Source organism: Cavia porcellus, unplaced genomic scaffold (assembly GCF_034190915.1).
Source record: "Cavia porcellus strain 051 isolate PalLab524CR breed Dunkin Hartley unplaced genomic scaffold, mCavPor4.1 scaffold_13, whole genome shotgun sequence".
In the NCBI taxonomy this organism is placed as follows: domain Eukaryota; kingdom Metazoa; phylum Chordata; class Mammalia; order Rodentia; family Caviidae; genus Cavia; species Cavia porcellus.
In genome coordinates this window covers 68,022,853-68,045,627 of record NW_026947496.1, presented here as the reverse complement: position 1 = coordinate 68,045,627, position 22,775 = coordinate 68,022,853, and the positions used below count along the sequence as shown (strand labels likewise).

At 37.8% G+C, this 22,775-nt stretch overlaps 1 protein-coding gene across 28 annotated transcripts in view; it reads right to left on the bottom strand.

Annotated features, from left to right (window-relative positions):
• Positions 1 to 22,236, bottom strand: part of Lrrfip2 (LRR binding FLII interacting protein 2) — a 111,884-nt gene extending 89,648 nt beyond the window's left edge. For 27 of the 28 annotated variants that reach the window (XM_013156291.3, XM_013156292.3, XM_063260346.1 and 24 more), the window contains exons 1-2: positions 22,048 to 22,236; positions 20,584 to 20,655 (exon numbers count right to left, since the gene is read on the bottom strand). The gene's annotated coding sequence lies outside the window, so the exon portion shown is untranslated. Of the gene's footprint in view, positions 1 to 6,958; positions 7,270 to 20,583; positions 20,656 to 22,047 lie in introns of all 28 variants that reach the window. The other variant, XM_063260341.1, reaches the window with a different exon arrangement.
• Between the last annotated feature and the right edge of the window lie 539 nt (positions 22,237 to 22,775).

The following is a 22,775-nucleotide window of genomic DNA, read 5'->3' as shown; positions in this document are numbered from 1 at the left end:
TCATGCGGAGCGACATGAGTGTATGCCTGTGTGCATCCAGGTTCCGTCCGGTTCCTTCCTGGCCCTGGAAAAAGGACGAGGGCCTCGGGGCCTCGGCAGACTCGGGGACGGCCGACCCGGGCCGACGCCGAGAGCCCTTGGTGGGCCTCCTATCAGGGCATAAGCCTCTACACTCAATTCAGGACGGGCTGCGATGCGTAGACTTATTTAAAATGAAAAAGGGGGAGATGTTGGGAGCCACCACATTGCCGAGCCGCCGCATATAGCGATCATGCGGCCTGTGGTAAAGAGCAAAGCCTGAGTTAGATTACCCCTCCCATCGAGCACGTTAGTTTCCTGCTTACCGCGTAAACAACCCGCTCAATAATATGTTAGCCAATCAGCTTGCCTTGCTTACTTTAATATGATTGGACACTGTATCCGTATATATACTGGTGCCACCCCTGGGGGGAAGTAGAAGCCCAAAAGGAGCCGCGGAGAGCGGACCGGTAGAGGCTTCGGAGCGAAGCACGGAAGGAGCCGCGGGGAGCGGACCAGAGGAGGCTTCGGCTGGGAGCGATCCCAGGGCAGGCTGTACGGAGAGAAAATAAAAGAAAAGGTTGTCCACTGCCAGACTTTGTCGTGTGTCCTTCCTGCCGGCCGGGAGCGACATCGACAAGTTGAGCCAAGGGTACATTAGGGATTGTACATTTTCAAACACAAACACCCGCATACTGAGTGTGAAGGTTTTATCATTTCCAATTGACTACATATTTAACAACATTAAGAAGAAATGGAAATGTTTTCCTTATATCTGATGTCCTCTTTCTCACCACCCAGGATGAATTCTATTGCTAACACTCATAATAGCTATATACACTAATGTGAACAAAAATAAAACTTTGAATATAATGCAACAAAAGAAAAAATTACATTGAATAAACAAGATCATCCCAGTTTCTTTTTAACCTATAATAAAACAAAACACTGAGAATGTCCAAATTAACAACAATAGCTTTAGTAAGTCATGGCCACTCAATAGATAAAATAAATGGCAGCATTGGAAGAGTCATGGGAAGCAAAAAAACAAAGACAAATTTTATTTGTCTATTAGGTAGGAAAAAATGACAAAATGCCATATAAACTATGATGGCAAATGTGTAAAACTCTGTACATACAAATAATGACAAAGAAAATATAAATTTCTTAACTTTTTCTTAATTTACCTTATCTAAAGTAAGTTTTTAAAAGGTGTCAAGTTAAAAGCTAATTATTGGGCTTTTTCATAGTGTGGAAATATACTTGTAAGAATAACCAATTCTGGTTAACAGAATGGCATAATAATGGAATTCCAAGTAAATGAGGAACATACTGAAAACTCTGAGTTAAAAAATCACCATCAGATTAATCTTTAAAATGTTATAGAATAAGAAATCTAACTCAAGAATCAAGCCAGTCAAAATGAAAATGAAAAAGCAACAATAGATGTCCTTTAACATTCTGGAGAAAAACACCACTTTTAAAGTGTACAAATTTTATCAGAACAAAATCATTTCAAATTTTCAGTATTTCCTGAAGACCTCAATGATTGCTTTTACCTACATACCTCACTCCTTATAAGAGGGAAGAAAAGAGTAACACAACATTTGTCATGTTGGTCAGATGTATAATTAAAATTTGTCTTAGGGCAAAGTAATGTCCTGAAATGGTAAATACGATATAAATCAGGGGGAAAGTTAGTAAAATATAATACAATAATAAAATTATAGCATTTGGGAGGTAAAAATTAAAGAAGGGAACACAGCTGAGAATTCAGTTATGATTAGCTTACTAAAACACCACCCTCAATCTAAAGACACATGCATTGAGTCCTACTTTTTCTATCTTTTTTCTTTTTCTTTCAGTGTTGGGAATCAAACCCAGCACCTTGAACACATTGGTCAAGCAATTACTATGAGCTACACTCCCAGCCTTGAGTTCAACTTCAGATACAGCAGCTTTCCCTAGCCCTATATACAGGTTCCACCTCCTTGGATTCAGCCAACTATGAATCAGAAACATTGGGGAAATATTTATTTTTTCCTTGTCTTTTTTCAGAAAACAATATAGCACAACTATTTATGGAGTAATTGCATTGTATTAGGTATTATAAGTACTAAGTACATACTTATAAGTAATCTAGATATTAAGTATTATAAGTATTTATAAAGAAAGGCTTGCTTTTTTACAATAGAGTACTATTCTACCATAAAGATGGATAAGCCTTATGAAGTCTTATAAGCCTTATAAAGATTAGTTGTAAAGTCTTATAAGTAATCTAGACTTTAAAAATATGAGCATGTGCACAGGTTGTATGTAAATACTCCTTTTTTTGGTGGCACTGGCAACTAAAACCCTAGAGTTCTTTACACTGAGCTACACCCTAGCCTTTTTCTTTTTTAGTTTTCTTCTTCTTTTCCAATCAGATTTGATTGATACATTTTAGATATACATAATTATTGCATTCATCATACAGAATCTGTACCTGTACATAACTTGCTGCTTTTTAAATCAGATTTGATTTCTACATTGTAAATACACATATTGATCACATTCACCATAAAGAATTTGTACCTGTACAGATAGAACTTGATTCATTTTATGCCAGTCTATTATCCTCCCTTCAACCAATCCTCCCCTCCCCATTTAGAACAGATTTGTTGGGGCTGGGGGTTTAGCTCAGCGGCATAAGTGCCTGCCTTGAAAGCAGGCAGTCGTGAGTTCGATCCCTGGTACCGATAAAAAGGAAAAAGACAAAAAAAAAAAAAAAAAAAGAAAAGAATAGAACAGATTTGTTTCCACTTTTCTTTTTCTCATTTTTTTTACTTTTCCCTTCCCCCTCAACTCTCCCTTGTGCCGCTTCCCATTTGAACATTCTCTTCCTATTTCACAATACCTAATACACATTATCTTTATTTATACTTTCGGTTTCTCATACCAAAGAAATGAAGCAGTACGTACACATGTATCCAATCTATTTTGCTCAACGTACTGGTCTCAGGTGCATCCATTTACTTAGAAATGTCTTAGGCTTATCCATCTTTATGGCATAATAGTACTCTGTTGTAAAAAACAAGTCTCTCTTTATACATTCAAAAGCTGATGGGCATTTGGACTGTTTCCCAGATTTAGTTATTACAAATTGTGCTTCTACAAACATGAGTGTGCATACATTGCTGTGGTATGATGCTTTAAATCCTTTTGGAAAGACACTAAGAAGGTGATACTTGGGTTAAACAGGACCGCTAGTCCTAGCTTTTTTAGGAATCTCCACACTGATTTCTATGGTAGTTATACCAGTCTAGACTCCCACCAACAGTGAAAAATGGTTTCTTTTTTCCCCACAGTCCTGGCAGCACTTGTTATTGGTTGATCTCTTGATAACAGCCATTCTTTCTCCTCTGGGACAGAATCTCTGCGCTGTTTTAATTTGCATCTCTCGAATGACCAGTGATGTTGAGTATTTTTTCATATATTTATTTGCCATTTGTACTTCTTCATCTGAGAAGCGTATATTTATCTCAGATGTTCATTTGTAGACTGGATCATTAAATTTGGGGGGCTGACTTTTTTGTAGTTCATTTTGTATTTAAGATAGTCATCCTTCCTCTGAGGAAAAGCTGGTAAAAATATGCACTACGGTTTGTCTTCTTCACTCTGTTGGTGGTTTCTTTTCCTGTGTAAAAACATTTGAGTAAAGTGAGATCCCAGCTGTTAATTCTTTATAATAGTGCTTGTACAATCAGGGTTCTGTTTATAAAATCTTTTCCTACACCCATGACTTCAAGAGTGCTACCTATTATATCTTCCACCAGATTTAATGCTTCTGTTTTAATATTTAATCTTTGATCCATTTCAATCTTAGTGTACTGCATACTGAAAGGTATGGAGAAAGCCTGTTTTCCAAGCATCATTTATTAAAGAGATTATCTTTCTTTCAGTGAACATTTTTGGCCCCTTTGTCAAAGATAAGGTGCTGACTGAGTATGGATTTTGTGTCTACCTATGCTACTGAATTTGGTTATTAAACCTAGACCTTTGGTGGAGTTTTTGGAATCTTCTGTGTAGAGTATCATGTCACTTGCAAATAAATATAAAACTTTTTCCTGTCCTATTGCTATTCTTTCTATTTCTTTCTCTTGTCTGATTGCTCTGGTTAACCATTCCAGAACTATTCAGTGGTAATAGTGATCATGCTTGTCTTGTTCCTGATTTAGGAGGGAAATCTTTCAGTTTTTGATCATTTTGTATGATGTTAGCTGTTAGTCTGTCATAGGTGACTTTATCAGATTGAGACAAAGACCATCTATTTCAATTTCTTGAGTGTTATTATGAAAGTGTGTTGGACTTTGTGAAAAACTTATTCTGCACCTATTGAGATGATCAGATGGTTGTTGTCCTTGGCTTTGATTCCAGCCTCACAGTCAGAAACTCAACTGAACTTCAAAGGAAATAAACATACAAGATCACTGAGATTATCCACAAACCTGCCAAAAAGCTACTGCTGGCTTGCTGGGACAAACCAACACAGATCTGGACTCTATCTCCAAGTGTTGTCTCCCAGTAACAGCAGAGACAAACCTTAAAATGGACATCTTTTTCCTCCCTCTTTCTTTCTCTTCCTTTTTTTATTCTTCTTTATTGTTTGATCTTTTTAAAAAAAATGAATCTAAACATGGTTTCTAGGGTTTTGGGTTGTGTGTGTGTATATGTGGTACTTGTTCTGTTCTGTTCTTTTATTTCTCCCTTTTCTTTTTCCCTTCTGTCTTTTGCACCAGTTTGCCAAAGTTTGCATGATTCTTCATCTTCCAGCCTTGCTTCTAATCTCTTCCTCTTCTTCTAGTTCTCTTTTCCCCAACCCCTTTTAAATTTTCTCCTGAGAAGAAAATTGGCATATTCAGGGCTTGTCTACTGCACACAGTAAATAAAATGTTGTTTTAATTTTGTTATATAACCACAAATTTAGTTCATATAGTAAAGTGGCAAATTGTTTACCTCAGTTTGTTATTTTCTAGGATGTTTTTGACACCAATGTTATTGCTGATTATACCTCTTTAGCCAAAGTGACACAATTATACTAACCAGCTGTTCTTCCTAGTATTTCAAGACTGTTTTACATTTTTCTGTATTTCACAAACTGTTAATCAAAATAAACTGTATAATTTATACATTAATTTACATTATAAAACAGTATAGCTAGAACAGTCTTGAAAAATCTTCTGGAGCATTTTGAGGAGAAAACAGATGGATAGAAAACTACAAACTTTAACCTTAAAAATAATGAAAACAAAGAAAGGAAACAATCATGATATACTACTTGGCAGGGTAGTGAATAATATTTATTTAGTTATAATGAAAACACCACTTACTTAAAATTTCAAAACTGTACTACTGCAGGGAGGGAAAGTAGAAAGTATACTGAAGAAACACAGAATAACAATAAAGCCACCAGTAATTCCTACCATCTAAAGATACTACTATTTTAATAATACAGGTATTTTTTTAAACAAATATAGGAATAAAACATATGTGCCATTTTGTAATCAGGTATGGCAAACATACTCTATGGTGCCTCCCCATCCTGATCACCATTTACAGTGTTCATTTGTGTAAGTACCTACCCATATATATGGGTAGCACCTATGATTTCTAAACAATAGAATATGGCACCTTTTATAGGTTACCATTCTCATGATTATGTTACATTGTATCCCTATTACAGATTACTGCAGAGAACTCATTTTAATGGCTTTATGAAATGATCATTTTGAGGGACACCACAGGACCAGTACCAACTGAGGTTCCCTCTAAAAGCTACAGCAAAAAATTGAAGGCTGCCTCTTAGATGACCAAGTAATCTCTGGTGACAGAGCTTCAGAGCTAAAAACCTAAGAAAAGATCAACAATCTAAGTGATCTTGTTTGCTTTCTCCTCAGTTTAACCTCCTAGGGAAGAACTCAGTCCAGTCAATACCATAATAATAGCCTCAACACACTGACTACAGACCCTAAAAAGAGGAACCAACTCTAACATTCTCAAACTCCTGCTCCACAAAACAAATGCAAGACAATAGACCAGATTTCCGGAAGAACATGGTGGATAGATAGCAGCAGCTATGGAGACTCTCTGAGATACCCTGCTTAGAGTCCAAGAATGGTGCAGTGTGAGGAGTCCTAAGCAAGGGGAGATGCACCCTGCTGACCCAGGAATGAACTAAGCTAAGAGAAACCAACTGGAAACCGAATCCTGGTGCTATAACAGATAAAATCTCAGCACAGAAGCTAGAACCCGCGCCACTGCAAGCCGCGATTTGAATTTCCTGCTGCCGCTGCTGTGTCCAAATCTGCAGGGCAGGGAGAGAGACGCATGAAGGCTGTGAGAGTGGGAATCTGCAAACGGAGTTGAAAGCGGGACGAGGGAGTTGGAGAACATGGCGGACAGACAACAGCAACTTCTGAACGCTCTCTAAAGGCTCGGCTCAGAGGCCAGGAATGATGCGGACTAAGGAGATACGAACCAGTAGAGATATGCTCTGCTGACTCAGGAACAAACTGGGCTGAGAGAATCCAACTTGGAATACAGTCCTGGCGCTAAAATAGGAACAGAAAAATCTCGGTGTGGAGGCTCGACTCCGCGCCATTAGAAACCGCGGTTTGGATTTCCCGCCGCCGCCCGGCGGCCGGCTACCTCCACAGCGGCTCAGCAAGGAGAGACGCGACCGCCGAGCTCTGGGAACGGGAGTCTCCAAACGGAGTCCCCACGCCATCGGAAACCGCGGTTTAGATTTCCCGCCGCCAGGCGCCCGGCTACCTCCATAGGGGCTCGGCAAGGAGAGACACGCAGAGGCTTGGGAACGGGAATCTGCGAACAGAGTCGGAAACGCGACGGCCAGGGAGGAAGGCTGACTGGTGGCGAGGTGAGCGAGGAACTGATTCCCTACCGCAGTTTGACTCCAGCGGAGGTTTTTCTGGGCGCGGGCAGTCCTGTAAGAGCAGGGCGCGGTGGCAACTGCAGCCGCACATTTCCCTCTCGGACGGGATTGGTGAAAGGTGCCTGGCCGGAGGGACGCTGCTGGCGGACTCCCTAGGCTGGCCTAGCCCAGATCCCAGAGCCTGACGGTGGCCCGGAGGAGTGACCGACTTCCGCGTAGGCTGCCTCCTCCGCAACTCCCTGGGGCGCAGCGGTGAGCGGGAACAACTAGCCAGCGCAATTTGATCAAGCTGTGGCTGGCAGGCAGGGAAGCCGGGCCTCCTGTGTAAGATTACATTTTATAAGGAACAGAAAATATGGGGAAGGGAAGCAACAAAAAAGGCTCCTCGACCCCCAATCCTGAGAATCTGGCAATTGTGGACACTGCACCATTATACATTAAGCGCCATTTAGAGAGCCTCATAGACCAATTCAGGAATGAAGTTATCAATGACCTGAAGCTAGAAGTATGCAGAATAGTTAGAGAAATGCTAAGCACCACCCAGGAAAAAGCGGATGGTGGAATGGAAGAACAGAAAAAGAGGGGAGAATTGCTTGATGGAGAAAACAGAGAAAGCATTGAGTATGTGAAGCAGGTGCAAAGGGACTATCAAGAAATTAAGAAGTCTACCCAAGACTGGCATAACAGCTTGAAAGAAACTAAGGACAGACTATCTGAATTGGAGGGCAGACTTGAAACATGGGAGAATGAAATGAAAAACTTCTTAAAAATAACAAAGAAACACACAGCAATAATACAAAGACAAGAAGATGATAAGAGGAGCCATAACTTAAGGATTAAGAACATAAAAGAAGAAGTAGGGACACAAACAAGTGAACTACAAAAGCTACTCACAGAAATAATCCAGGAGAATTTTCCTAATTTAGCTAAAGGTAAAGATACTCAAATGTATGAGGCATACAGGACCCCAGCTACCTACAACCCTAACAGAGAAACACCCAGGCATATAATAATAAAAATTCCAGAAATTCAATACAAGAACAGAATATTAAAAGCTGTAAGAGACAAGAAACAGATCACTTACAAGGGAAGACCCATCAGAATTACAGCAGATTTCTCTTCACAAACCATCAAATCACGAAGAGCATGGGGAGAAATAATTCAAGCTTTGAAAGATAATAATCTACAGCCAAGATTGAGATATCCTGCACAACTGTCCCTGGAAATTGATGGAAACACGAGGTGCTTCCAGGATAAAGAGGAACTGGGGGAATTTGCAACCACCAATTCAACCCTACAGAAAGTATTGCAGGATATTCTAAAAAAAGAAAAATACAAAGAACCCAGAAATAGGGGCGGGGAGGCCACAACGAATGGAGCAGAGAACAAAATGAAGAAGACAAACTGACAGCTACTGACAGAAAAAGAGCTCAACAGAAATGAGACAGAAGATTAGATGATAGGAACAGCTTTTTTTTGGAGAAAATGACATCTTAATAGGTAATGCTGATTTAGTACCATCTTGTTTTGAAGTCTCATCTAGCTTTTGTTCTTCTGTCTCCAATGGTCTAAACAGGTTGTATCTTATTGGATTTTGTTATGTACGATAGTATAAGAAAAAACCTTTTAAAGACAAGGAGATTATACAGAGACCATTGTTCATTTTCTGTTAGTCGATTCTAAATACTTTATAATGCTGTCATTCTCTTAAATGGATTTACATTGTTTTGATATACTTAATGCTACAGTATATGAAGTTGTACTCAAGGACTTCAGGGAGGGAGTCAATATGGTAACTATTTTTGGGTCAGGATTAGCTGGTGGTGAAACACTATTCTGCTTAAATGGTTATGTTTTGATCTGCCCTGTTTCGCTGTTATGCCCTCCTTTTTCTCAATCTCCACTCCATTATTTACTTTTTTATTTTTATCCATTTAATTAAAGGGAAAAATATAGCAGGATATAATATAGTAACGCACTTTGACTTTCTATTATCTCGATTTGAAGCCCTGTATTACTCTCACCATCTTGTTTTTGACTGAGGTTCCTATATTCTGTTTTGCTGGATAGTATCAGGTTCGAAAGTTTAGGCATCAGCTAAGAAGATAATGAGATTCATTATAACGCCCATTCTCGTTGACTTTTATCTACTTTTGAAGACCTACAATATCTCCAATGTTTTGGTTTTGTCGGTTTTATTCTTTACGGTTTTGTTCAATTGTATTACAACTAATGATATAGGCAATTCTATTAGAAATAGCGGGAGGCATTATGGTAACCATTGTTGATCACCTTGTATTATGTTCTTATATTATCTATTATGTCCACCCTTTTGACTTGACCGATTCTGTTCTGTTATGTCACATTTGGTTTTACTCTCTTCCAAAAAAGCAACAAGAACCGTGGGAGCAATGAAACCCAAAATGTGTAATAGTCACTGTACAAAAGAGAGGAAAAGAAAGTGCTCTAAACTATATAACTGCATGTATATTTAAATGTATAAGATAGAAAATGATATCACAGAGTTTTATTGGATCATTGAACAGAACTGTTTGCAGTATCATTGTTGGAATGTCCACTCTACAAGCTTTAATTTTGTGACTTAAACAATTATTTCTAAGATGGCAATATGTAATCCATTAACTAGTGATTTCCTACTGCGCATTTTTTTATTCTGTAAATCTGTATAACTTGTACCCCTTCACTGTTTTTTTTTTCCTTTCTTTTCTTTTCTCCTTAAATAAAAATTTAAAAAAAAAAAAAAAAAAAAAAAAAAAGAAAGCGGGACTAGCAGGGAGCCCTACATCGACTTGCAGTGAGCCCTACATCGACTTGCAGTGAGTCAGCGGAACGGGGACGCTTTCATAGAGTAGGAGGCTCCAGCAAAGGACATACTGGGACTGGGCAGACTTGCCGGAACAAGGCGCTGCAGTGACTTCAGTCACATATTCCCCTCTCAAGCGGGATTAGTGGGGAGTGCCTGGACTGCGTGATGCCACTGACTAAGACCCAGTAGGCTAGCCCAAACCAGGTGCCAGCCCCTGGAGGTGCACCCTAGCGGTGAAGCCTATCATAGGTTGACCTGGAGGGGTGGGCCCAGCAGAGGCTGCCCAGGTCTGAGTCTCCCTAGTATACTGCAGTGGGCGGGAACACCTCGCTGGCATATTCAAACAAACTGTAACCAACAAAGAAAAAAAAAAATGGGCCTCCTATATAAGCTTGTATGGAAGGAACAAAAAGTATGGGAAGAGGAAGCAACAAGAAAGGGGCCTCAGTCCCCAATCCTGAGAACACTGATCCAGGAAAGGGAAACACAAAGGAAGACAGAAAACATGCAATATCAGACACGGCACCAAGAGACATAAAGCGGTATCTCCAGAGCCTCATAGATGAGTTTAAAAATGAATTATTTAATGAAATAAAGCAAGATATAAGTAGAATAGTTAGAGAAATGCTAAGCACCGCCCAAGAAAAAACAGATGTGGAATGGAAGAACAGAAAAAAAGGGGAGAATTGTTTGATGGAGAAAGTAGACAAAACATAGAATACGTGAAGCAGGTTCAAAGAGATTACCAGGAAACTAAAAACTCTACCAAAAGCTGGCATAACAGCTTGAAAGAAACTAAGGATAGATTATCTGAACTGGAGGGCAGATTTGTAATATGGGAGCATAAAATGAAAAACTTCTTAAAAATAACAAAAAAACAAACAGCAACAATACAAAAGCTAGAAGATGATAAGAGGATCTATAACTTAAGAATTAAGAACATACGAGAAGTGGGGACACAAACAAATGGACTACAAAAGCTATTCACAGAAATAATCCAAGGGAATTTCCCTAACTTAGCAAAATACTCAGGTGTATGAGGCGTACAGGACGCCAGCCACCTAAAAAACAAACAGAGCTACACCCAGGCATATAATAATCAAAATTCCAGAAATACAATATAAGAACAGAATATTAGAAGCCCTCAGAGACAAGAAACAGATCACTTACAAGGGAACACCCATCAGAATTACAGCAGACTTCTCAGCACAAACCATCAAATCATAAAGAGCGTGGGGGGAAATAATTCAAGCTTTGAAAGATAACAACCTCCAGCCAAGATTGATATATCTTGCACAACTGTCCCTAGAAATTGATGGAAAAACAAGGTGCTTCCAGGATAAAGAGGAACTAGGGGAATTTGCAACCACCAATTCAACTCTACAGACAATACTGCAGGATATTCTAAAAAAGGAAAATACCAAGATTCCAGAAATAGTGGCAGAGAGGCCACAATGAATGGAGCAGAAAGCGAAATGAAGAAGAAAAACTGACAACAAACGAAAGAAAAAGAGCTCAATAGAAATGAGGCAGACAAAATTGGATGGTAGAACAGCTATTTTGGAGAAAACAAGACATCAAGATAGCTAGTGCTGATTTAGTATCATCTTGCTTTGAAGTCCCATCAAGCTTTTATTCTTCTGTTTCCATTGGTCTTAACAGGTTGTATTTTATTTAATTTTATTATATGTGATAATATAAGCAAAAACTTTTATAGACAAGGAGGTTATACAGAAACCATTGTTCACTTTCTGATAGTTGGTTCTAAATAACCTGTAATACTGTCATTCTCTTGAATGGTTTTACATTGTCTTGATATGTTTGATGCTACAGCATACGAAGTTATACTCAAAGATTTCAAGGAAAGAGACACTACGGTAACTACTTTTATGTCAGGATATCTTGTGATAAAACACTATTTTGCTTAAATGGTTATGCTTTGATCTGCGCTGTTTTGTTGTTATGCCCTTTTATCTCAATCTCCTTTTTTTAATTACTTTTTTATTTTTTTAATTAAGAAAAAAAATAGCAGGATACATTCTAATAACCCACTTTGATTTCCTATTAACTTGATTTGAAACCCTGTATAGCCCTCACCATCTTGCTTTGACTGATTTTCCTCTATTCTGCTTTGCTTGATAGTACCAAATTCGAAAGTATAGGCAACAACTGTAAAGCATTCATTATGACGCCCATTTTGGTTGACTAATATCTTCTTTTAAAGTCCTGTAATATCTCCAATGTTTTGGTTTTATTTTTGCTGTTTTGTTCAATTTTATTCTAACTGATGATATCGGCAATTCTTTTTAAGAAAGCAAGAGGCAGTATGGTAACCATTGTTGATCACCTAGTATTTTGTTTTTATATTATTATGTCCATCCTTTTGATTTGACTGACTCTGTTCTATTATGTCACATTTGGTTTTATTCTCTTCAAAAAAAAAGTAATAAGAACTGTGGGAGTAATAAAACCCAAAATGTGTAATTGTCATTGTACAAAAGAAGGGAAAAGACAGTGCTCTAAAGAATATAACTGCATATACATTTAAGTGAATAAGATAGATAACCATATTACTGAGTTTTGTTGGATCATTGAACAAAGCTGTTTCCAGTCTCATTGTTTGAAAGTCCACTTTATATGCTTTAATTTTGTAACTTGAACAACTATTTCTAAGATAACAATATGTAATCTATTAACTAATGATTTCCTATTGTTTATTTTTTCTGAAATTCTGTATAACGTGTACCCTTTTTGGTTTTTTTTTCTCCTTAAATAAAAAAAAAGACAATAGACCATAAGTTGTTCTAAGCTGCTGAATTTAGATATCTACCATAGAAAAATAATGCACCAACTTTTAAATCTGAACAAAGCCAGCAAAGTTTAAAGATACAAAATCAATACATACATACATACCAAAAGAAAAAAAAATTAAAGTTTCATTTCTACACATCAACAATCCCAAAAGAAAATGAAGAAAGCAATTCCACTGACAATGGCACCAAAATAAACACTTAGGAATAAACTTAATGAAAAGGGGAAAAGACATATAGACTACAAGTATAAAACACTGTTGAATAAAATTAAAATAACATAAATTTTTAAAAATTCCATGTTCCTGGAGTAGAAGGTTTAATATCATTAAAATGCTGTTATGGCTTGTATATAGATGTCCCCCAAAAGTCTCAGTCAACAGTGGGGCTTTTCAGAGGTGGTTGGATCTAGTGTGTGTGATGCTAGGATTAAGAATATGATGCTGGGATTGATTCACAGTGCAATGTTAGGATAAAGGTTGCCCCACCCTAGATAGAAGATAAGGGACAGAAAAAATGCTGCTGTTATCACTTGAGGCTGGTCACTTGCTTCTTTGCTACTTAGCTGCCTTCTTGTTTGTTGCCTGCCATGAAATGTTTCTCCTTTGCAATGCCCCTCTACCATGCTACCCTTCCTTGAAGCCAGCCCCTATAAACTGACACCTCTACAAACTGTAAGCTGTGATAAACCTTGCTTCCTTTAATTTTAGGTGGCAGGTATTTTTTCTCATCAATAAGAAAACTAATTAAGACAAATGCTAAAACTACCCCAATGGACTGGAAATTCAGTGCAGTTCCTAACAAAATTCCCAGGAACTTTTTTGAGTTTTTCAGAAATAATAAAACCCTGTATTAAAATTAAAATTCATATAAAAGTCAAAGGATCCTGAATAGCCAAAATAATCTTGAAAAAAGTACGAAGTTGAAAAACATACTTCCCTGATTTCAAAATTTACTATAAAACTATAGCAATTATAAGTTTTATTGGCATAATGCAAACAAAAGATAATAGTCCAGGAATACAACTTCATGTATACAGGTAAATGGTTTTTGACAAGGGGGCTAACACTACAGAACAGAGAAGTTTTTTCAGTGAATAGTACTAGGAAAACAGAATATTCATACTCAAGTGAAATTAAACCCTTATACAAAAAATTTATGCAAAATTGATCCAAGAGGTAAACATATGAACCTAAAACTATAAAACTGTTAAAAGAAAACACAAAGAAAAAGCCATGACATCGGATTTGGCAATGACTTCTTGGATGTGATTACAAAATCACAGTCAAAAGAAAAACTAGAAGGCCAGGGATACAGCTCAGCAGCACAGCACCTGCCTGGCAAGTGCAAGGTCCTGAGTTCAATTCCCAGTACTAAAAACGAAAAAAAGAAAAAAACTAAGAGTTGGCTTTTATTAAAATTTAAAACTATATACCAGAATATACTATCAACAAATTTAAAAAGACATTATGGAATAGGAGAAAATACTTGCAAATTATATTTAAAACTGGTATCTAGGACATATAAAACATTAAGTTTCTGTCTTTTTTTTTTTTTTCCTTTTTTATCGGTACCAGGGATCGAACTCATGACCACACACTTGCAAGGCAGGCGCATATGCCGCTGAGCTAAATCCCCAGTCCCTAAAACATTAAGTTTCAATAATGAAAAAAGTTTTCAGTGAGTAAAGAACATAAGTAGAGATTTCTCCAAATATAATACAAATAACCAGTAAGTGCCCACAAATGATAATGACAATCAATGCAACGTCATTCATCATTACAAACACATGCAAATTGGGGCTGAGGATTTAGCTCAGCAGCATAAGCGCCTGCCTTGCAAGCAGGCAGTCATGAGTTCGATCCCTGGTACCGATTAAAAAAAAAAAAAAGCAAATCAAAACCACAATGAAATACTACTTTATACTTATTAAGGTGACTTTTACAAAAAAAGTAAATAAATTTTTCTAAAGGACAGAAAATAATAAGCATTGGCAAGGATATGAAAAATCTAGAACCCTTATACATTGCTAATAGGCATGGAAAATGAGGCAGCCACTGGAAAATAGCATGGGTATGTCTTCAGAAAGTTAGATACAAAACTACCTTATGATTTAATAATTCCACTTCTGGATACATACACAAAAGAATTCAAACTAGAATTTGAACAGGTATTTGTACACTCAAGTTCATAGCAACATCACTCAAAATCACCAAAAGATTGAAACCCAAATGTCCATCAATGGATGATTGCATGAACCATGTGATACATACATGCTACATCCTTGAAGATATTATGCTACATGAAGTCAAACAGAAGAGAAAATATTATATGAGTCTACTTAATATAAGACACCTAGAGTAGTTAAATTCATAAAGACATAAAGTAGAGAAAAGTGATTACTGGGGGCTACAGGAAATGAAGAGTTATTATTTATGGGTAAAGGTTTAGACTGAGATGAAACGATTCTGGAGGTAGATGACAATGATGTTTGCACAACAATGTGAATTACATACCACTGGATTAAACAATTAAAAACAGTAAAAAGGGCTGAAGGTGCAGCTCAATGGTAGAGGGCTTGTCTAGTACACCAAAGGCCCTGTGTTCAATTTTAGCACTGCAAAAAATAAAAAGTTTATATGATGGATTTTATGTTGTATAAATTCTACAACAATTCAAAAACATGGTTACGATGCTAAATGTTACCTACATTTCACTATAGTTAAAAAAAAAAAAGTATTTTGAGTGACTCACAAAGGATGAATTTGGCAACAAAGGAAGACATAACCTTTTAAATTTTGTCCACCTAGTTTTTTTAAATTCCATGCAAAACTGAAATCTTTTTTGCACCTTTAATCCTTAGAAATACTTAATTTAAAAAAAAAACAGTAACAACACATTTGCTAACTGCATTCAGTTTGTTAGATGTATATGAGTTCAAGTCATTTAACAGAAAAATATCTTAACATCCTAATTCTCTGCAGACAATATATCCTATTAATTTTAAGTTAGATTGTTCCTACTTGCTAAAACGTTTCTACCTCAAAAGTGGAGCTGTAAGAATAACAACAAAGTGTTCACAACAAGTAACTTAAATGTGTTTCCTAACGCAGTAAACATTATATCAGAAACTAGTTTAAAATTTGGCTTTCATAATGAAAGAATAGTAAGGCTTCAAAGTGCAAATATTGTAACAGAGAAAAACAAAACATGATTCTTTAATGAGGAGTTTAACATTCCCCCTCTGAAAAAATAAAACATAATCATATGCCCCTAAAGTTTTTCCCACTCTTAACCATTCTCTGTCCACTTCATTTTTCATTTTTCAAGGAGGGGAAGGCTGAACTTAGGAAGGGATAATAGGAAAAAAATAGATAATAACACAAGGAAGAAAGAATAAAACTACAGTTTATTTTTTCTCCTCACATTAAACCCTAAATATATCATCATCATAAATACGCTCTAAATTTTTGATGGTAAGAAAAACTACATTTTCTGTAGTAGCAACCTAATTTAAAGCAAAAGAAAAGGAAGTCTGCATGTTGAACTCTTCGAATACCTGACTTCGAATACAAAATAAACCTGCAGTTAAATATGTTGACAAGAACTTTGGTCAAGGAAGAATACAAGTTTTAACAGTTTTCTAGCCTAAGAAGTGACATCGGCTAAAGAACTTTAAACTCTAGTTTCAGTCACTAAATATAGAAAACATCAAAGTTTTCATACAGCACCACATGGTCCAGGGAGACAACTATGCAAGGAGACAGCAGCTAGTAATAATCTAAAAGTAAAGAAAGAACTTCACAGCTGAGTGCTGATGATATACACCTTATAATTCCCATAGTTAGGAGGCTGAGGCAGGAGGAATGTGAGTTTGAGGCCAGCCTGAACTACATAGTGAGATTCTACTTCAAAAAAAAAACAAAAACAAAACAAAAAGATATAATTTCATGCATGGTATTATATAAGATACTCTACAGTTCTATGGGAAAAAAACATAATGAGAATTTTGGAAAAATCTAATTTACCATTTGAAATCAAAATAATCCTTTAAATAATCCATTATTCCAAGAGTCTGTGTGATTCCAGTGACAAGTATAAACAAAAGCTATAGACTGAACTATTTCAACTTGGAGTATGGCCTCCCTAAGACAGTAAGACTAACGTTTCTTCTCTATTATATAACATTTGATGAATTCTTGGCAAGAACTCTTATATAACTAGAACATAATATCAAATATCAATGCCAGGACAATCCTATGCTGTTCCTCTTCCTTGTGCATATTTTTCTAGGGAAAAAAAAAACTTTCCTCCTTAGTTTTCCTTAATCATTCTCTTTCCTTAAAAAAAAGACAAAAGCTGGATCCCAGGATATGTACATACTAAGCAAACATACTTTCCAAATTTTAGCCTTAATCTGAAGGCAAACGTTCCTTGTAACTCTCTCTTCTGTAGCTGACACTTTTCCTAAACCACAGGTCTTCCTGACTTGCAGTACGACCAGGCCAGATTACAGTTATGTGGTAGGTTCTGTCAGGCGACCTTTGACAAGGCCTCAAAAATAGACCCTGGGCACTAGCCAGGGAAACTGCCACTCACGAGGTTTCGACTTCATCATACTTTTGACTTGCAGTACTAATTTTATTTTCCTCCAGTTTCTTTTATTTCAAAAAAAAACAAAGGATCCTGTACCTCCTCCTGATCATAAATGATCCATATTACATTGAAATGAATAACCTTACTCTCTGCTAAACACATCACAGAATAAAGACCGAATCTGTACCTCCTTCCTGCCTTAAGAAATTAATTCATCAATAGCACCCTGGATTGCAAAAGAACTTCTAGAGCTCAGTATTCACACAGGTTTGTTTTATTATGAATAGACTAGGATATGGAAAATAAAGGAAGTGTAGGTGGGCTATTTTTTCTCTTAACTAACAATATTAGCAGACTTCAGCAGGGCAAATGTTAAACTATTTCAATGTTTTTAACTGACATAGAACATAAATTTTGAAACAACCTATACATTTAATTGTTACCAATATAAATGGGTCTTATTTGACATACTATTCAAACTACATAGTTCTTTTACTAGTACAAATTCAATTAACCATTTGATACTCTGAAATGACTTAAATTGTCTTATGAAATACATTTACTAATATTTAAATGGAGAAATGGGTAAAGAATACATAGTAGGCTGGGGATATAGCTCAGCAGCATAAGCATCTGCCTGGCAACCATGAGGTCATGAGTTCAATTCCTGGTACAAAGAAAAAAAAAAAAAACAACACAAAGTCAATGGGCCAGGCTTGGTTACACACCTCTGTAACCCAGATGTTCTAGGAGGCTGAAGCTGAAGGAACACAAGTTCAACTCCAGCCTGGGTAATTTAGCAATTTAGTGAGACTGTCTCAAAAAATTTTTTAAAAAGAGAGGGGGCTGTCACTCAGTGCAAATGCCTTGGATTCAATCCCCAGCACCATTAAAAAAAAAAAAAAAAAAAAAAAAACTAAAAAATCCTTTCCAGCCAGATGCGGTGCTACACACCAGTAATCCCAGTACTTGAGACACTGAGGAGGACTGCCATGAGTTTGAGAGCAGCCTGGGCTACATAGTGAATTCAACAGCAGGATGAACTACATAGTAAGACTCTTATCTCAAAAAAAAAAAAATCCTTTCTTCTATGTACCCAAGAAAGAAGTTAATTTTTATTGTAAAACAAAGCTCAACATACAACTTATATAAATTTTAGCAATGTGAGTCCCAAACCTCACAGTCACACACTCAAAAATATACTCCCTATACATAAACTAATGGAAACACTTGTTTTACAAATTATTCATTGTAGAAGTGTTTGTGGAAGGTTAAAAACAACCTAAATGTCTGTTAAGAAATGGCAAATTATGGAAAAATGAACACAATATGTTCATTTATACCACACAGGACATCCAGTCTTATAAAAAAATGAGATGGACCTGTGTATTAATAAAGAATTATCTCTAAGACATACCAAGAGTAAGTATGAAAGCTACAGGATATTTCTCCTAAACATATGTGATTATATACATAAAAGAAAATTTAGAAAGGAATATATAAGAAACCATTAACAGTGGTGGCTTATCTAGATTAGTAAGGAGGAGCTAGGCAGGTGGCAGAAAGTAGGTGTATGCTTTTTGCCATATTAACGCTTTTCAAGTATAATACTACTTTTTAAAATTCCCACAAGAGTCTACTGAACCCATGAAGTCAGCATTTTCCATATATATAGACATACATATATGTATGTCTTCATCTGTACGTTACATGTGTGTTTGTGTATGTGTGTGCCCGTTTGTGTGTATGCCTTTTCTTTTTTCTATCCCTACATCTATCTATTGTTTTCCTTATCACTAAACTAAAACAAAAGCATACTAGGGAGCAAGTCTCACAGTCTCTCTAAGAAAGAAAACTCTCTCAGCCCTCCCACCATCACCATCACCAACAAAATAAGTACTAGAATACATAAAAAAGTATGCCATATAACAAACCCAAATTTTAACCTAGTGTCTCATTATTTTTAAGTCTAGCTAATTTACTGTAAGCTAAAAAGTTTAAATACTGAAAATACAAAGTGAAACACCAAAAAAATCATTTCTAAAACATCCACTACAAACGTATTTATAGAAAGGAAAACAAAGACAAAATATTTTAGTCATAAGGTAAATTTTGTTAAATTCCTTCTTTCTACAGTTTTTAAAAGATGGGTTTTTATAACAGTATAGAGTCTAGTCTTTATTTGCAAACTGATAAGGTAGTTTATTTTCCCAGTTAAGGAATCATGATTCTCCCTGGGGAAAGCAACTACCTAAATGCAAAAGGTTATGAAATAGCCTCTATAGACAGAGCATCCAGGGAAAGACATAAGAATTTTACTTTCTTTTATTTGTATTTTTTTTTTGTTTTGTTTTGTACTGGGGATAGAACTCATGACCTCATGCTTGCCAGGCAGGTGCTTAAACTACTGAGCTAAATCCCTAGCCCTTTACTTTCCCCTAAGTAATTGTCTTCAACACTCCTAGTACATTTCTTTAATATATATATATATATATATATATATATATTTTTTTTTTTTTTTTTTTTTTTTGGTACCGGAGATTGAACTCATGACCGCGTGCTTGCAACACAGGCACTTATGCTGCTGAGCTAAATCCCCAGCCCCTTCCTAGTACATTTCAAAGAGAGTATTTGGAATATTTTCTTTCCTATGTTATCAACTCTACCCCTTTCTCACTAGCAACAGGGTTAGCAATTCAAGGAGCAATGCAAGAAATCACTCCTTCCTTCCTGATAAATTAATTTCTAGTAAAGTCTTTTTATTTTGAAAAACAAAGATATATTGCCAAATATATTTTTCATTCATTACAGAGATGCTTCATCCTGGCCTAAGGTTTCCCTCACATCTCTACCTACCAAGATTCAATTACAGTGGTTTGTACAAGGGATTTTCCAACAGGACTCTTTATTCAAAGGGAACTGAAACTCTTACGTCACTGTCAGCAAAACAAAAATCAAAAACATTAAGGAATATTCTGAACATAAGACTAAACATCCAAAGTGACATGCCAAAATTTAGTGGAAAAACCAAAGGAATTTCACAACAGGATAACTTGCTATCATTTTATAATTAAGTGAAGGTCTTTATAAAAGATAATTAAGGTAAACTATCCCAAATTCCAGAAAAACAAGGGTAAGGGGAGCAAGAGCTCAATGATCCAATGTTATGTTTTTTTAACAATTTGAAAACCAAAAAAAGATCAAATTACAGCAATAAAGTCATTTCTAGTTTAAAATTAATTCATTCCAAAAATAAATCACAACTTCAACACACATTTTCTTCAATAACAACTTAATTATTCTCATTTTTAAGGACAGAGTGGCAAAATGAATGAGGCTTTCCACTCAAAAGATCACAGATCTTACAAAAAGGCAAATTCTTTCCGTGAACTTCTTCGTACCTTAGTGATGATACCTCTCCCTTCTCCTGACATTTAGTTTGCTTCTAGATCCCTTCATTTATCTTCTCCCATCTGGTTAAAAAAAGAAAAATGTAAAAATCAGAACAATCCATTTAGTAACTATCCTAAATCCAAGCATTCTTGCAAAATTTCAACTTTTTCCCTTTTCATACTTCATGACAGTAACAGTCACACAACAAACCTAAAAAAACAGTGTATACTTCCTATGAAATGAGTAAAAGCATCTAATTAGAAGGGAAGAAATAAAGCTTAGCTTTCCTCTACTTTGATTTTAAGACCCATATCAATGATTCACAAACTGACCTAACTTCCTGAATGAATCATACTTTCTAAAATTCTTCTTCTATATATTACAGTACTAGGTCATCATCTGTATTTGTTAAACAGAGCAAGTGTTGGTTAATTTTACAAGGCTTTCAAAAAACCATAAACTTGGAATCCCTGCCAACTAATTCTACCTACAACACTGCATTCTCCAACACCTGAACCTCTCCTAGATTTATCTTCAAAATAAAATGTTATTTCTAGAAAAAGCGTTATTTTAAACACAAAGAACTTATCCATACCCTGCTCTATCTCCCTGTCCGTATACTGTATACACGTTGTCTCCCCATTGTAGCAACATAAAAAATTATCTATTTTGTTATCTTTACAGTCCTCATTTATTCAATCTACTCTAAGGTTTTTCTGATTAGGACAGAAATTCTGAGTCACGAAACAGAAACTCGGAAGAAAAAGTGCTACGAAAAGTTTAGAAACAGTATTCCCCTACCCATATCTTAGCAGTTTGATATTTGCATTTCCCACCGTGGGAAAAATAAGAGCAAACACTCGAACTTCTTTCTCTCCAAGGAAGAAAAAAGAAATAGGCTTTTTTTTTTGGTCCTCCGTTTCCTCGGGATATCCACAGCCCAGAAAAGCCAGGCCCGACTAAAGTATGCAACTTTACAATGTGGGTGTGAATGATGCCCCGTGTTAGTCAAGCATTAACCCTGAATCTCCTAGCAAACGCCTTTTAAAACTGCACTTCAGTAAGGGTCAAGGAGGAAGGAGAGAAAAGCCCCATAAAAAAGGTACGCCCTCCATCGGCCCGATGCCATACCCTGGGGCGCTCCTACCCGGACAGCAACGGAGGGAGCCTGGCACCCTTGGGCACCCGACACGGAGAGACAGCGGCTCGAAATAATTTCTCCGACAATGGGAGCTACACCTTTGCCCGCGCGGAAGGAGGGCGCGCCTAGAACGGTGAACACCGCCCGCTACCGCGCACCCGGAGCGAGCCACAGGGGGCAGCCAGTCCTCTGGAGGCCCGGGCCCCCAGGCGGAGTCGGCGGCAGTGGGGTCTCCCCGGGCTACGGGGCCGGTAGGGGGCCCCGGCTCCGGGCTCCCGGCTGCCGGCTCTCCGGAGGCTCCTACCCGGCCGGTGGGAGAAGCGGCCCGTACCTGTCGCGCGGCGGACTGCAGCGCCTCCCGGGAAGGGCCGGAGCGCGACCGGCCCGCGGGGCTCCCGCAGGCGAGAGGCGAAAGGCCAGCGGCGCTGTGGCCAGACTAGGTCCCAGGTCCCCAGCTAGGCGGACCGAAACGATGTGGTGACTCCCAGCGTCGGTGGCCAGCCAGTCAGTCACGCCAGCGAGTCCTCAGCGGCAAGGCGGGGAAACCAGGGAACCAGCCCCGGAGAACAGCCGCAGCCGAAGCGGCGGGCGGAGGCGGAGGCGGTGGCGGCGAAGGGGCGTGGCCGCGGGGGTCAAAGACCCGCTCACCCGGAAGCACTTGTAACCCATACGGCTGCATTAGAGATTGGTCCGGTGAAGTGTCCTAGGCGAGATTCTCAGGGCCGCTACGTGCCTGCCTCCTTATCGTCGCACTATGAGTCGCTGGGGTCGAGCGGAAGGAAAAGGAGAGGACACTGGAGCGCGGCCGCCGGTAAGGCGGGGCCCGAGAGCCTATGGGGCGGAGGCCCAGGACTGCAAGTGAAGGCGGCTCCGCTAGTCCCACTAGCCGGCCTATCGCCTCCCCTGGACCTGTAAGGAGCGTCGTTGCCAGAGTCGATTCACTGCTGCTGCTGACCTGGTCGCCTCTAAACCATTGGCCTACTGGGTTTGGATAAGTGGGCCTCAGCAGCGCTCTAGATAGGACACGAGTATGTAGGAGTGGACGTGGTTCATCGCTTC